The sequence below is a fragment of the Ornithodoros turicata genome, chromosome 4, assembly GCF_037126465.1.
Source record: "Ornithodoros turicata isolate Travis chromosome 4, ASM3712646v1, whole genome shotgun sequence".
In the NCBI taxonomy this organism is placed as follows: Eukaryota; Metazoa; Arthropoda; class Arachnida; order Ixodida; family Argasidae; genus Ornithodoros; species Ornithodoros turicata.
Genome location: NC_088204.1, coordinates 51,011,924 through 51,024,384, shown reverse-complemented (window position 1 = coordinate 51,024,384; position 12,461 = coordinate 51,011,924). Strand labels below are relative to the sequence as shown.

Sequence of the window (12,461 nt, the reverse complement as noted above, 5' to 3'; positions counted from 1 at the left end):
AATGGATTATTACTCACAAAGGAGCCGAAGGAAAAGCTTAATTCATCTATAATTGCAGTTAAGTCGGCATTATCGAAGTCAAGAATGGGTATACGGACGGTTGGGGCGGAAGGAACATTGATGTTAATGCTAACGAGCACAGCATTATGGTCAGACAGCCCATGCACTATATCGTACGAGCACCCTCTCGTAAATGGATTATTACTCACAAAGGAGCCGAAGGAAAAGCTTAATTCATCTATAATTGCAGTTAAGTCGGCATTATCGAAGTCAAGAATGGGTATACGGACGGTTGGCGCGGAAGGAACATTGATGTTAATGCTAACGAGCACAGCATTATGGTCAGACAGCCCATGCACTATATCGTACGAGCACCCTCTCGTAAATGGATTATTACTCACAAAGGAGCCGAAGGAAAAGCTTAATTCATCTATAATTGCAGTTAAGTCGGCATTATCGAAGTGAAGAATGGGTATACGGACGGTTGGGGCGGAAGGAACATTGATGTTAATGCTAACGAGCACAGCATTATGGTCAGACAGCCCATGCACTATATCGTACGAGCACCCTCTCGTAAATGGATTATTACTCACAAAGGAGCCGAAGGAAAAGCTTAATTCATCTATAATTGCAGTTAAGTCGGCATTATCGAAGTCAAGAATGGGTATACGGACGGTTGGGGCGGAAGGAACATTGATGTTAATGCTAACGAGCACAGCATTATGGTCAGACAGCCCATGCACTATATCGTACGAGCACCCTCTCGTAAATGGATTATTACTCACAAAGGAGCCGAAGGAAAAGCTTAATTCATCTATAATTGCAGTTAAGTCGGCATTATCGAAGTCAAGAATGGGTATACGGACGGTTGGCGCGGAAGGAACATTGATGTTAATGCTAACGAGCACAGCATTATGGTCAGACAGCCCATGCACTATATCGTACGAGCACCCTCTCGTAAATGGATCTACTCACAAAGGAGCCGAAGGAAAAGCTTAGTTAATCTATAATTGCAGTTAAGTCGGCATTATCGAAGTCAAGAATGGGTATACGGACGGTTGGGGCGGAAGGAACATTGATGTTAATGCTAACGAGCACAGCATTATGGTCAGACAGCCCATGCACTATATCGTACGAGCACCCTCTCGTAAATGGATTATTACTCACAAAGGAGCCGAAGGAAAAGCTTAATTCATCTATAATTGCAGTTAAGTCGGCATTATCGAAGTCAAGAATGGGTATACGGACGGTTGGGGCGGAAGGAACATTGATGTTAATGCTAACGAGCACAGCATTATGGTCAGACAGCCCATGCACTATATCGTACGAGCACCCTCTCGTAAATGGATCTACTCACAAAGGAGCCGAAGGAAAAGCTTAGTTAATCTATAATTGCAGTTAAGTCGGCATTATCGAAGTCAAGAATGGGTATACGACGGTTGGGGCGGAAGGAACATTGATGTTAATGCTAACGAGCACAGCATTATGGTCAGACAGCCCATGCACTATATCGTACGAGCACCCTCTCGTAAATGGATTATTACTCACAAAGGAGCCGAAGGAAAAGCTTAGTTCATCTATAATTGCAGTTAAGTCGGCATTATCGAAGTCAAGAATGGGTATACGGACGGTTGGGGCGGAAGGAACATTGATGTTAATGCTAACGAGCACAGCATTATGGTCAGACAGCCCATGCACTATATCGTACGAGCACCCTCTCGTAAATGGATTATTACTCACAAAGGAGCCGAAGGAAAAGCTTAGTTAATCTATAATTGCAGTTAAGTCGGCATTATCGAAGTCAAGAATGGGTATACGGACTGTTGGGGCGGAAGGAACATTGATGTTAATGCTAACGAGCACAGCATTATGGTCAGACAGCCCATGCACTATATCGTACGAGCACCCTCTCGTAAATGGATTATTACTCACAAAGGAGCCGAAGGAAAAGCTTAGTTAATCTATAATTGCAGTTAAGTCGGCATTATCGAAGTCAAGAATGGGTATACGGACGGTTGGGGCGGAAGGAACATTGATGTTAATGCTAACGAGCACAGCATTATGGTCAGACAGCCCATGCACTATATCGTACGAGCACCCTCTCGTAAATGGATTATTACTCACAAAGGAGCCGAAGGAAAAGCTTAGTTAATCTATAATTGCAGTTAAGTCGGCATTATCGAAGTCAAGAATGGGTATACGGACTGTTGGGGCGGAAGGAACATTGATGTTAATGCTAACGAGCACAGCATTATGGTCAGACAGCCCATGCACTATATCGTACGAGCACCCTCTCGTAAATGGATTATTACTCACAAAGGAGCCGAAGGAAAAGCTTAGTTAATCTATAATTGCAGTCAAGTCGGCATTATCGAAGTCAAGAATGGGTATACGGACGGTTGGGGCGGAAGGAACATTGATGTTAATGCTAACGAGCACAGCATTATGGTCAGACAGCCCATGCACTATATCGTACGAGCACCCTCTCGTAAATGGATCTACTCACAAAGGAGCCGAAGGAAAAGCTTAGTTAATCTATAATTGCAGTTAAGTCGGCATTATCGAAGTCAAGAATGGGTATACGGACTGTTGGGGCGGAAGGAACATTGATGTTAATGCTAACGAGCACAGCATTATGGTCAGACAGCCCATGCACTATATCGTACGAGCACCCTCTCGTAAATGGATCTACTCACAAAGGAGCCGAAGGAAAAGCTTAGTTAATCTATAATTGCAGTTAAGTCGGCATTATCGAAGTCAAGAATGGGTATACGACGGTTGGGGCGGAAGGAACATTGATGTTAATGCTAACGAGCACAGCATTATGGTCAGACAGCCCATGCACTATATCGTACGAGCACCCTCTCGTAAATGGATTATTACTCACAAAGGAGCCGAAGGAAAAGCTTAGTTCATCTATAATTGCAGTTAAGTCGGCATTATCGAAGTCAAGAATGGGTATACGGACGGTTGGGCGGAAGGAACATTGATGTTAATGCTAACGAGCACAGCATTATGGTCAGACAGCCCATGCACTATATCGTACGAGCACCCTCTCGTAAATGGATTATTACTCACAAAGGAGCCGAAGGAAAAGCTTAGTTAATCTATAATTGCAGTTAAGTCGGCATTATCGAAGTCAAGAATGGGTATACGGACTGTTGGGGCGGAAGGAACATTGATGTTAATGCTAACGAGCACAGCATTATGCTCAGACAGCCCATGCACTATATCGTACGAGCACCCTCTCGTAAATGGATTATTACTCACAAAGGAGCCGAAGGAAAAGCTTAGTTAATCTATAATTGCAGTCAAGTCGGCATTATCGAAGTCAAGAATGGGTATACGGACGGTTGGGGCGGAAGGAACATTGATGTTAATGCTAACGAGCACAGCATTATGGTCAGACAGCCCATGCACTATATCGTACGAGCACCCTCTCGTAAATGGATCTACTCACAAAGGAGCCGAAGGAAAAGCTTAGTTAATCTATAATTGCAGTTAAGTCGGCATTATCGAAGTCAAGAATGGGTATACGGACTGTTGGGGCGGAAGGAACATTGATGTTAATGCTAACGAGCACAGCATTATGGTCAGACAGCCCATGCACTATATCGTACGAGCACCCTCTCGTAAATGGATTATTACTCACAAAGACTAAGTCCAAAATTGTTCCCTGGCGTTCGGGTGCAGTTCTTGTGGGCTCTTTAACAATCTGCAATAAATCAAGAGCAATACTTAGGTCGATTAAAGATTCACCCTCTATTTTGTCATGATACCCAGGTAACAAAGTACTCCAGTTTACATGTGGGAGATTAAAGTCATCGAGCAAAACGAGTTTACAATTTGCAAGATGATGAAGTAAGATATATTACGGGAAAGTAATTTACAGAAGATCCAGGAGGTCTATATAAAGTACAGATAACAAGCGAGACATTATTGATATACACTTTACAGAATAAACATTCCAGGTTATCTAGTGCTGGTAACACAACAAGATGTATGTCTTTTTTTAGAAAAACAAAGCAATACCACCGCCTCTAGTTTTTCTGTCCTTTCGAATAATATTATACTCCGGCGGGGACACCTCACAATCTAATATAGCTTCATGGACTATGTCGCTTCGCTATCGCTAAGTCGCTTCATGGACTATCCTTGACTTTGCTGACCAAGTCAAGGATTGTCCTGCGATCATGAGCGACGCCACAGCGGTCGGTCTGTGAATTGCTTTTGCCCACCTGAGGGTTCATTAACGTGCGATGAAAGCTCATCACACGGCATCCTGTATTTAACGTCCCCCGGGGAAGACGGCGTGTCTAAGCAAATTGTACCCTGCCACCAAGTTGCTGGCGTCCTCGGCCGGGTTCAAACCCGCGATCTCATGATCAGAAGGCGCACACGCTACCGATTGAGCCACCGAGGCCGGTGGGTTCGATCCCTACAGCTGGCCAACCTTTTCAGTGACTTTCATCTTTCATCGTTGATTTCTTAGGCAATTTGAGGCTTTGTTTGTATCTGTCCCTTCTATGTGTTCCAGCCTCAGAACATCAGTTTCTCTCTTGTTCAACAGGTGCCGCTTGCGTCGATTCCGTCGTATGAATGTGCGTATGAGCACGGTCCCTTGATAGCTTTCTGGTCATGCAGCTCCGTCAAAAAGTTGGCCTAGGGACAACGGGAGCCGCGTGGTGGCGCCGCGATCGGAACGCGGTAGAATCTCCACTCGGGCCAGTCATGGGAACGGCAGATGCAGTGTTGTTTTTGCGCTTTTCCAGACATCCTACGAGAAAATTATTTGTTGCAATGGTTTCCTGCTACGTTGCAGCAACTATAATCGAATAATCGTTTTTTGTTCGGCATTATTTTATGCGGAAAGCTGCTGCCGACCACTTCGAGTGGCACGGATGTATTGTCGCGAGTCTCCTATCTTCAAACCCTCAGCCGGAGATTCTAGCGCAGTTTATGTGCATAGGGCACGGTGGTAAGGTGATCTGTACTTTACTTAGTGCGTACAGTATACCTCTTACAGTTAATGGCGGACAGGTGCTGCGCCCATGACTGCGTACTAATTGACGCGATCGCCCGATCGCAATCACACCAGTCCTTTCACGAGGTACCAGATGAGTTACTCTCAATTGTTGCAATTGTATACAAAAGTGTAGCGTCTAAAAAGATCCCGACTGACAGACATGTCACGAAATTTAACCGCTGTGTCCTTGTCGTTCATCTCTTGTTTTAGTTATCTATCGTCTCGACCTCATCTCTATTACGAGGCTGAAAGGAACCGCCATGTATCCGACATGCTTCCGTGAATCAATCTCGAGCGCCCTTTTTATCCTGCCATGCTAAACAACTTTAATAATGCGTACTTTATTTAGCGTGTAAAGGATGTTCTACAGTTAATCGCAGACAGTTACATGACCACTCAGAGGCCGCGTTCACATGTAGCAACTCGGTAGCTCCACCCACAAGCAACCTTACGGCGACAGGAGAGTGTGGGTTCGAATCCAACTGGCGGAGTCTTTTCCTTATACCCGTTTGTCAAATTATAGTCTTTTTTTTGCGCGAATAGATGATTATTACCTTCTAGAATGGCAATTGACATATCTTCGTGACGTTCGTAAAAAAAGAAACAAGTCATTTCTGAGCTGCATGTGCAGGATTTGAACCCGTGAATGCACGAACGAAATCCTCCACGCCCTCGGGAGCTACGTGACAGTACTCCTCTCGCTGACTGGCCAGCGCGCGAGCAACTTTTCAAGTTTTCGTTCGAGGAGCGATTACGAGCAACTCGAGTTGCTGGAGGTTGCCGGTGTCGGCCGACTACCAATAACTCCAAAGTTGCTCATAGTTGCTGGAAAAAGCTGCCTCGTGTGAACGCTGCCTTAGTATTTGACGCGATCACTAGATCGCGATTACACGATTATTACAAATGTTGACATCCCTGGGAGCCAAATCAGCTCAAAAGCTCCAGTTGCATGAGTAATTTTCTTTTGAGATTATATCCATAAAAGCACTGAATTCGTTGTCGGTGTCTACGGCAGACGCTTTCTTTTTACGGGGCTGTTTCCCGGGCATCGTTATCTGACGGAACGGCTTCGCAGTTTCGGCGTGCTCAGATACGAAGGCAGCCGTCGAATATGCGCGGCACTGCATCTTCTCGAAGCTTTGACTTTCCACGCTTGTGCAGCACTTCATCGCCGTCGATGACGAGTTCGTCGTGCCATACGGCATCGCTGTGGTCAAAGTGCTTCTCGCAGACACGTGTGTGTGGAGAGTCAAAACTGAACTGCCCACCATCAATGCGATGGATGGCACGTTTCCACTTCTCACGCTTGTCAGAATACGCAGGAAACGCGAACATGGATACCTTGCCACCCCCCGAATACCCAGAGCGACATTTGGTAACACAGCATGTCTCTGGCATGCTGCTAGCACACGGTTATAACGCGACAACATCCGAAAAACGTGTACTGCAATGGGAGACGCAGGCGTCTCTCTCCCGCGTTCCGATGGCAGCGCCACCACGCGGGCGCTCCGGTCCCTGGGCAAAGCTTCCCCATAGAGTTACGGAGAAGCTGCGTGACCAGGAAGCTATCAAGGGACCGTGGTATGAGTGAGCAAAAATGTAAGAGTGAAAGGAGGGTGAGTGAGAGTGAGTGGCTGGTTTGTCGTCCCTTCAGATGACGCACCCCGAAAGTCGCTGGACAGGCGTGTTAGCTTAGCTCAATTGGTAGAGCCCTGGACCGGTAATCCAGAAGATGTGGGTTCGATCCCTACAGCTGGCCAACCTTTTCAGTGACTTTCATCTTTCATCGTTGATTTCTTAGGCAATTTGAGGCTTTGTTTGTATCTGTCCCTTCTATGTGTTCCAGCCTCAGAACATCAGTTTCTCTCTTGTTATACTGAGACTTCTCGACTTCAGAGACAAACTTCTCTCCGCCTCTAAATGGCGCGCCAATGGGAGGACTCGGGAGGCAACATTGGCGCTCGGTAAGGGCACGTGTGGTCGATTTCGATCTTAGGAACTCGATTACAGATTGCAGTAACATTGCCGGAGTTTCCTTATCCTGTTCGGGTAGCCCGTGCACAATGATATTATTGCGTCGTGACCGGTTCTCAAGGTTGTCACGGAGTTTTTGCATATCAGCAAGCGACTGTTGCAAACTAGCAATTTGCACTTTACATTCGTTCACAGATGCGTTCAGAGATGCAATTGGTACTACAGCCGTCTCTAGTGCAGTAATTCTGGTATAAAGCATTCATATCAAGAGTCAGTGCATCATATCAGTGCATCCATAGCAAGAAGTTTCGCGGTCTCGGCACGCGAGGGTTATCGGTATTTGCAGCAGAAAAGATATCAGCAGAGTGGTTGTTGAATGCGCGTCAACAATTGCAGAGTCAGGTACCCTTGCTACCAGTGAGCTTTATTAGCCCACACAACCATAAATCTTCTGAGGATATTCAGAAATATCTAATGTAATTTGAGCATGTCCACAAGATATCCAGAGGATCATATTTTCGAAAACATCATATTTTGGACACCCATAAGGGCCAGTTCTCACTTGGCGACGCCCGACGCGGCGTCGTGAGCGGGCGGCGGAAATAGACGCGCATTTCCGGAGTCGGGAGAGGAGAGACGTCGAGCCAAAAAAACTGCCATGCTGAACTTCTTTGACGACGTCGGCGAGAGCTGCCGAGAACGACAGCTGGTGACCAATTAGGTGACACAGAAAGGCCACGCCCCCTGATTTTTCGTCTGCTTTGGACGACGGAAGGCCACTGTGGTGGGAACATGAAAATACGCCTTATTCATAAGTACTGCCATCTCGTGGCGGCGGCTGGCGGCGGCGCCATGTTTGAGTATTCGGGCGGTCGCGCTATGTGCGATTTCCTGTAACGGGATCAGCTGGAAAGTCGGGAAATTTGCGATTCAAGGTTTTTAGCATAGCAGGCGAGCAGGAAGAATGTACAGCCGAGCTCACGAAGCTAACGTTATACGAAAGTTTCGTTCGGACAACTTCGTTGTCATCTTCTACAACGAGGAAACAGCATCGGATAAGCACGCTCGGCGTACCTGCAACTCCGTGACTGAATCTCAAGTCGAATTGCTCACTTTTAGGACTCTGTCGCTTTTGTACATATGCATACTCAAATAGTTGCCCGAAGTTTACAGCAGAGTGTTCTGATGCGGTGTGTTACGCAGTTACGTAGCGGGTCCCTAAATGCGCCTTTGTGCAACATGGGGTGGCGATGGATGATCTTACTACAGGACTCTTTGCTTAGCTGCTGGTCCTGTTCAGTAACAGAATAAAAAAGAATTTGAGCACCTGTGGCTAGACACATCTTGTGTACCTTCAGTAAAATATCAGATGTACCTTCATACTCGCAGATATAGCTGTTTGGTATCAGAAAACCAACAAAAGGTGAACGGATACATACTTTTTGAGATGGAAGTCATGTGGGGCTGACTGTTCCCACAAAGAAATAGGAAGAGCCCATTTCTTGGAGACCCAGAAAACGAGACTTTCTGTGATGATTTGGTGATTTCCTCGCATGTCATGCTGTTTTCTTTGTGATGCAAAGGCAACGGCATACCAGAAGGAGCACATTGCCTTTGCTCTGAAATCTGATGTGTCGTACTTGGTTATCTGCTTGGTACACAGCTTCTTTTTAAGAGCAATTATAGCAACAATGTCCCAAACGGACATGTACCACAAAGAGAGACAGTGCACAAAGCTCATTTTCCCAATCATCTTATAAATGCTGGTCTGGCAGCACGCTTCCACTGGAAATTCAGCACTCAGCTGATTTAAATTTACATTTTCTGCACATAATTGAAGTTCTCTGTAGCTCGTGTTTAGTATAGACCTATTTCTGAAAGAAACTGCCGTCCCGTCACACGCCAAACAACCTCAGTCTAAGCATGTTCCGACAGTGAACGTGTCACGTGCCTTTTATTTATTTTAGAGGCAATAATAGCGAACTGAGGATTTACCTCCTCTGTATTCGGGCCAATATTGCCCTTTTAGGTGCACAGTGGCACGAGAAGTAATGGGGAGTTGCCGGTCAACATCCTGGGATGTCGCGTTGTTGCGCGATAGGCGATGTGGCGAAAACCGAAACCACAGGCAGCTATACTCAAACATGGCGCGTAAACGTAGTCTCCGTCTCCGCACATAGATGGCGCGCACTTATGCATAAGGTGTAGGCGGCGGAAATGCGCCTCTACTTCCGCCGCCCGCTCACGCCGCCGCCTCGGGCGTCGCCAAGTGAGAACTGGCCCTAAGATTGTTTTTCGAAAACGTGACGATGCTGATATCTATAGGAGCTACCTAATATGAGGTTTTACATTGATGACCAGAATCATGCACAGTTGGCACTCTGACGTAAAGGGTGGGTGTGCTTCCCGTGATCTTTCAGAGTCAACGCATTCGTTCTTTCAATGTAGTATGTGAATGCTTTTTGTAAAAGGTAGAATGCGCATAAGAAATTTGTATTTGCTTTTTCACGGGAATGGCCTGGGACTAGTGCACCCTGGGGACTTCGCAGAGAACTGTAAGGTCGTCTGAGGAAAACCCAAGAAAAACACCTACACAGCATATTCGGCGCCCAGATTCGAACCTGGGTCACCGCTTAGTCTTGTCCCTGACACAATCTCCTGGGGACATCGAGGTGTAGATGTCCTGAGGAGGTCCTATCAAGGACACAAAAGAGACCTAACGAGTGAAACGCGCAATTATGTGGCACTGGAAAATTTTAACTTCCGATTATCTACTGAATGTCTCAATGCAAACGCAGTAAGAACCACAGGTGGTATATTGATGGTGAGTTAAACTCCCTGAAATTCCTGGATTCAATGTTGTTTGTGTTCGTAATCGAATCAAACCTCCTTACACCACCCCTTTCGTTTCGGTTCACAGGCGAGCAGGGCTCTCGGATGTGCAGAAGCTTGCAAGACAAGCAATATAATAGTATCTGTTTTTTCTTGGGAAGGCAATGCCACTGTATCTCTAAAGTTATTAGTTGTCCTAGAAGCTTTTATATTTCTTTTCTTTTAACACGGCGCCTGTTATCCATTGTGGGAAATATTAGATACAAAAAAAGAGGAGCGTACGGAAAATGAAATATGTGGTAGATATATGCCGATATCTATAACGTATGCTGCTTTGTTTAAAAAAAATTGTGATCGCTTCACGCCATCACCATTACCACATATGCAACATCCTATATTGGTTCAGGTAATGCCCATGCCAGCAATATGAACGGACGAATGAGGCCAATTGGATACCCGCTGGACCTTTGCAGGAGAAATGTCGCGCTCCTACGGATCGACATTCGGTGTACCAGAGAGGGATCTCCAGCGCATATCTAGGAAGTTTTCTTCTATCCGGACTAAAAATGATGATGCTGATGCTGACACTTAAACACAAGCATATACACAAGATGTCTTCTGGACATCCAGCATCAGGCAGTAGGAATGCCCATGGGAGGTGCATTAGATAACTGTTAAATATTTACGGATATCGTGAAGATATCAAATATCCAGTGTAAGAATTGTTTCCGGTTGGTTCGCAACAAATTTGGCAGCGTTGAAGAGAAAAAAAATTCGTTCGGCTTCAATAATGGCAACTTTGTACACACTGACGGCTTCTTTGTACCTCTGCCAATTGAATGGGCTATCTGTACTTGGAGCCGTCCGGAATAGCTTACGCTTCCGACGGAGACTCTGGTGAGGAAACAATTATAACAATCGGAATATATACGTCGACAAGCTGAGCGATACCAAGTAACATGTTCTAGTTTCCTTAACGACTAGAAAAAACCTCTAGGAAAACGCGAGAAAAGCTTTCTAAATCAGCTCTATTGTAATTACGCATATATAGTTTTAACAAGTTTAGACCGAGAATTTGATGGAATGTTAATTTGATGGAATATTAAATTTGACGGTTTACTGGGGGAGATGTAATTTTCACTAGCGCTAGATCAAGAACATTCTAAATACACGATTTTGGAAGCTTCAATACAGTACTCCCGATATTAGCGTTTATATATTTTTTATTAGCGTATTTATATATATATATAGCTAAGTTTATATATACCTCAATCAATTTAAAATTGTGGATGTTAGACCGAGCACCTTACGCAAACAATACATGGAACTGACTACAGTGGACGCGATGCATGAACGGATTCTGTAAAACCCACTAGCACGTTACGGCCAGTCGAAACAATGTGAGGAACTGGCCATCTGAAATATATTTATCGCGCTTCAAAACACGAGGGATGGGCATATTTTCTTCCCGTCGTAATTAGGTCACTCTCGGTTTCTGAACAAAGATAGATACTGCTGTAAACCTCTCCAAGGCTCTTGTATAGTCCATCACACAAATGCAATGCCCTCTACAAATATGTACTCCTGAGGAGCAGTCACGACGTTGAATGAGTTGAGTGAGCTTACCTCCGCACATTTTTACTTCTGCCCGGCAGAACCCAGCCACGCTGCCGTCCTCAACATACCAAAACTCCCGTTTAATGTTCTTATTTAGGCCTTTCTACGTCGTTGTCTCGGTCGCCGTGATAAAACTTGCCGGAAGTATCGCTTCCATGCCGTCTTCGATGTAGTTCACGAGGACGTAGATTGCGTACTCGCACCAGACTGCTGCACCGTTCATTCCATGTGTTTGAATGGAGACGTGAAACGCTCAGACCACGACCGCCACGGTATACTAGATCATGTTTCGTCGAGGCACGGCGCCAGTCTGTCGCATGACTGAGAAGGGGCTGCTGTGAGAAATTCTATTAGAAAGACTTTCTCTTGCAGATCTGGAGAGAAACTGTGAAGTTCTCTTAGAAATTATGAGACATCTTACAGGGTTGATCAGACAGGAGGTTGGGAGAACTGCCTGTTTTCTCAAAAAAACTATTCTCGAAAGTTCTCATAAGATGCTTCTTTCAATCATCATCATCAAGACGCACCTCTCAACGTTCATTTAAAGGATTTTCTATGAGGAAATGAAGTCCTTGTAGGAATGTCTGTAGGAATACACGTCCGCTGCGAGAAATCCTGAGAAAAAGCAAAAATCCTGCGAGAAAGTTTGTAGAATTTTTCAGAAGGGTAAGCCATACTGCAGAGACGATAGTGTCGTTAGAAGCGCTTTTCTGGACTCTTTCGTGTTGCTCTCCTTTCCTTGTACAGAGGCCGACGCGACATTTGCTCCCTATTTCACAGCTGTTAAAGCATTCAATGCAGCCCTGTGGAAATTTGTCGCTTCATGTGCCTGTAATCTCTCGGAGCTTTCTTCCAGTTGGTGAATCAATTTTCCACAAAAGTCCGTTTAGAATCCTTGTCTCTCGAGGTGTTCGGAAGAGGTACGTTCATCTCCGAGGCAGCGCGGCAAGTTGCACAGAACGTCTTTTCTTTTGCGGTATCATATGAGAGCAACTGGTAAAGGGAGCTCCCA

General features: G+C 45.4%; 1 protein-coding gene across 3 annotated transcripts in view; it reads right to left on the bottom strand.

Moving 5' to 3' along the window:
* Positions 1-11,685, bottom strand: part of LOC135391530 (uncharacterized) — a 181,390-nt gene extending 169,705 nt beyond the window's left edge. The window contains exons 1-2 of one of the 3 annotated variants that reach the window (XM_064621807.1): positions 11,459-11,685; positions 3,653-3,715 (exon numbers count right to left, since the gene is read on the bottom strand). The gene's annotated coding sequence lies outside the window, so the exon portion shown is untranslated. The remainder of the gene's footprint in view (positions 1-3,652; positions 3,716-11,458) is intronic. The other 2 variants (XM_064621819.1, XM_064621810.1) reach the window with 2 other exon arrangements.
* Between the last annotated feature and the right edge of the window lie 776 nt (positions 11,686-12,461).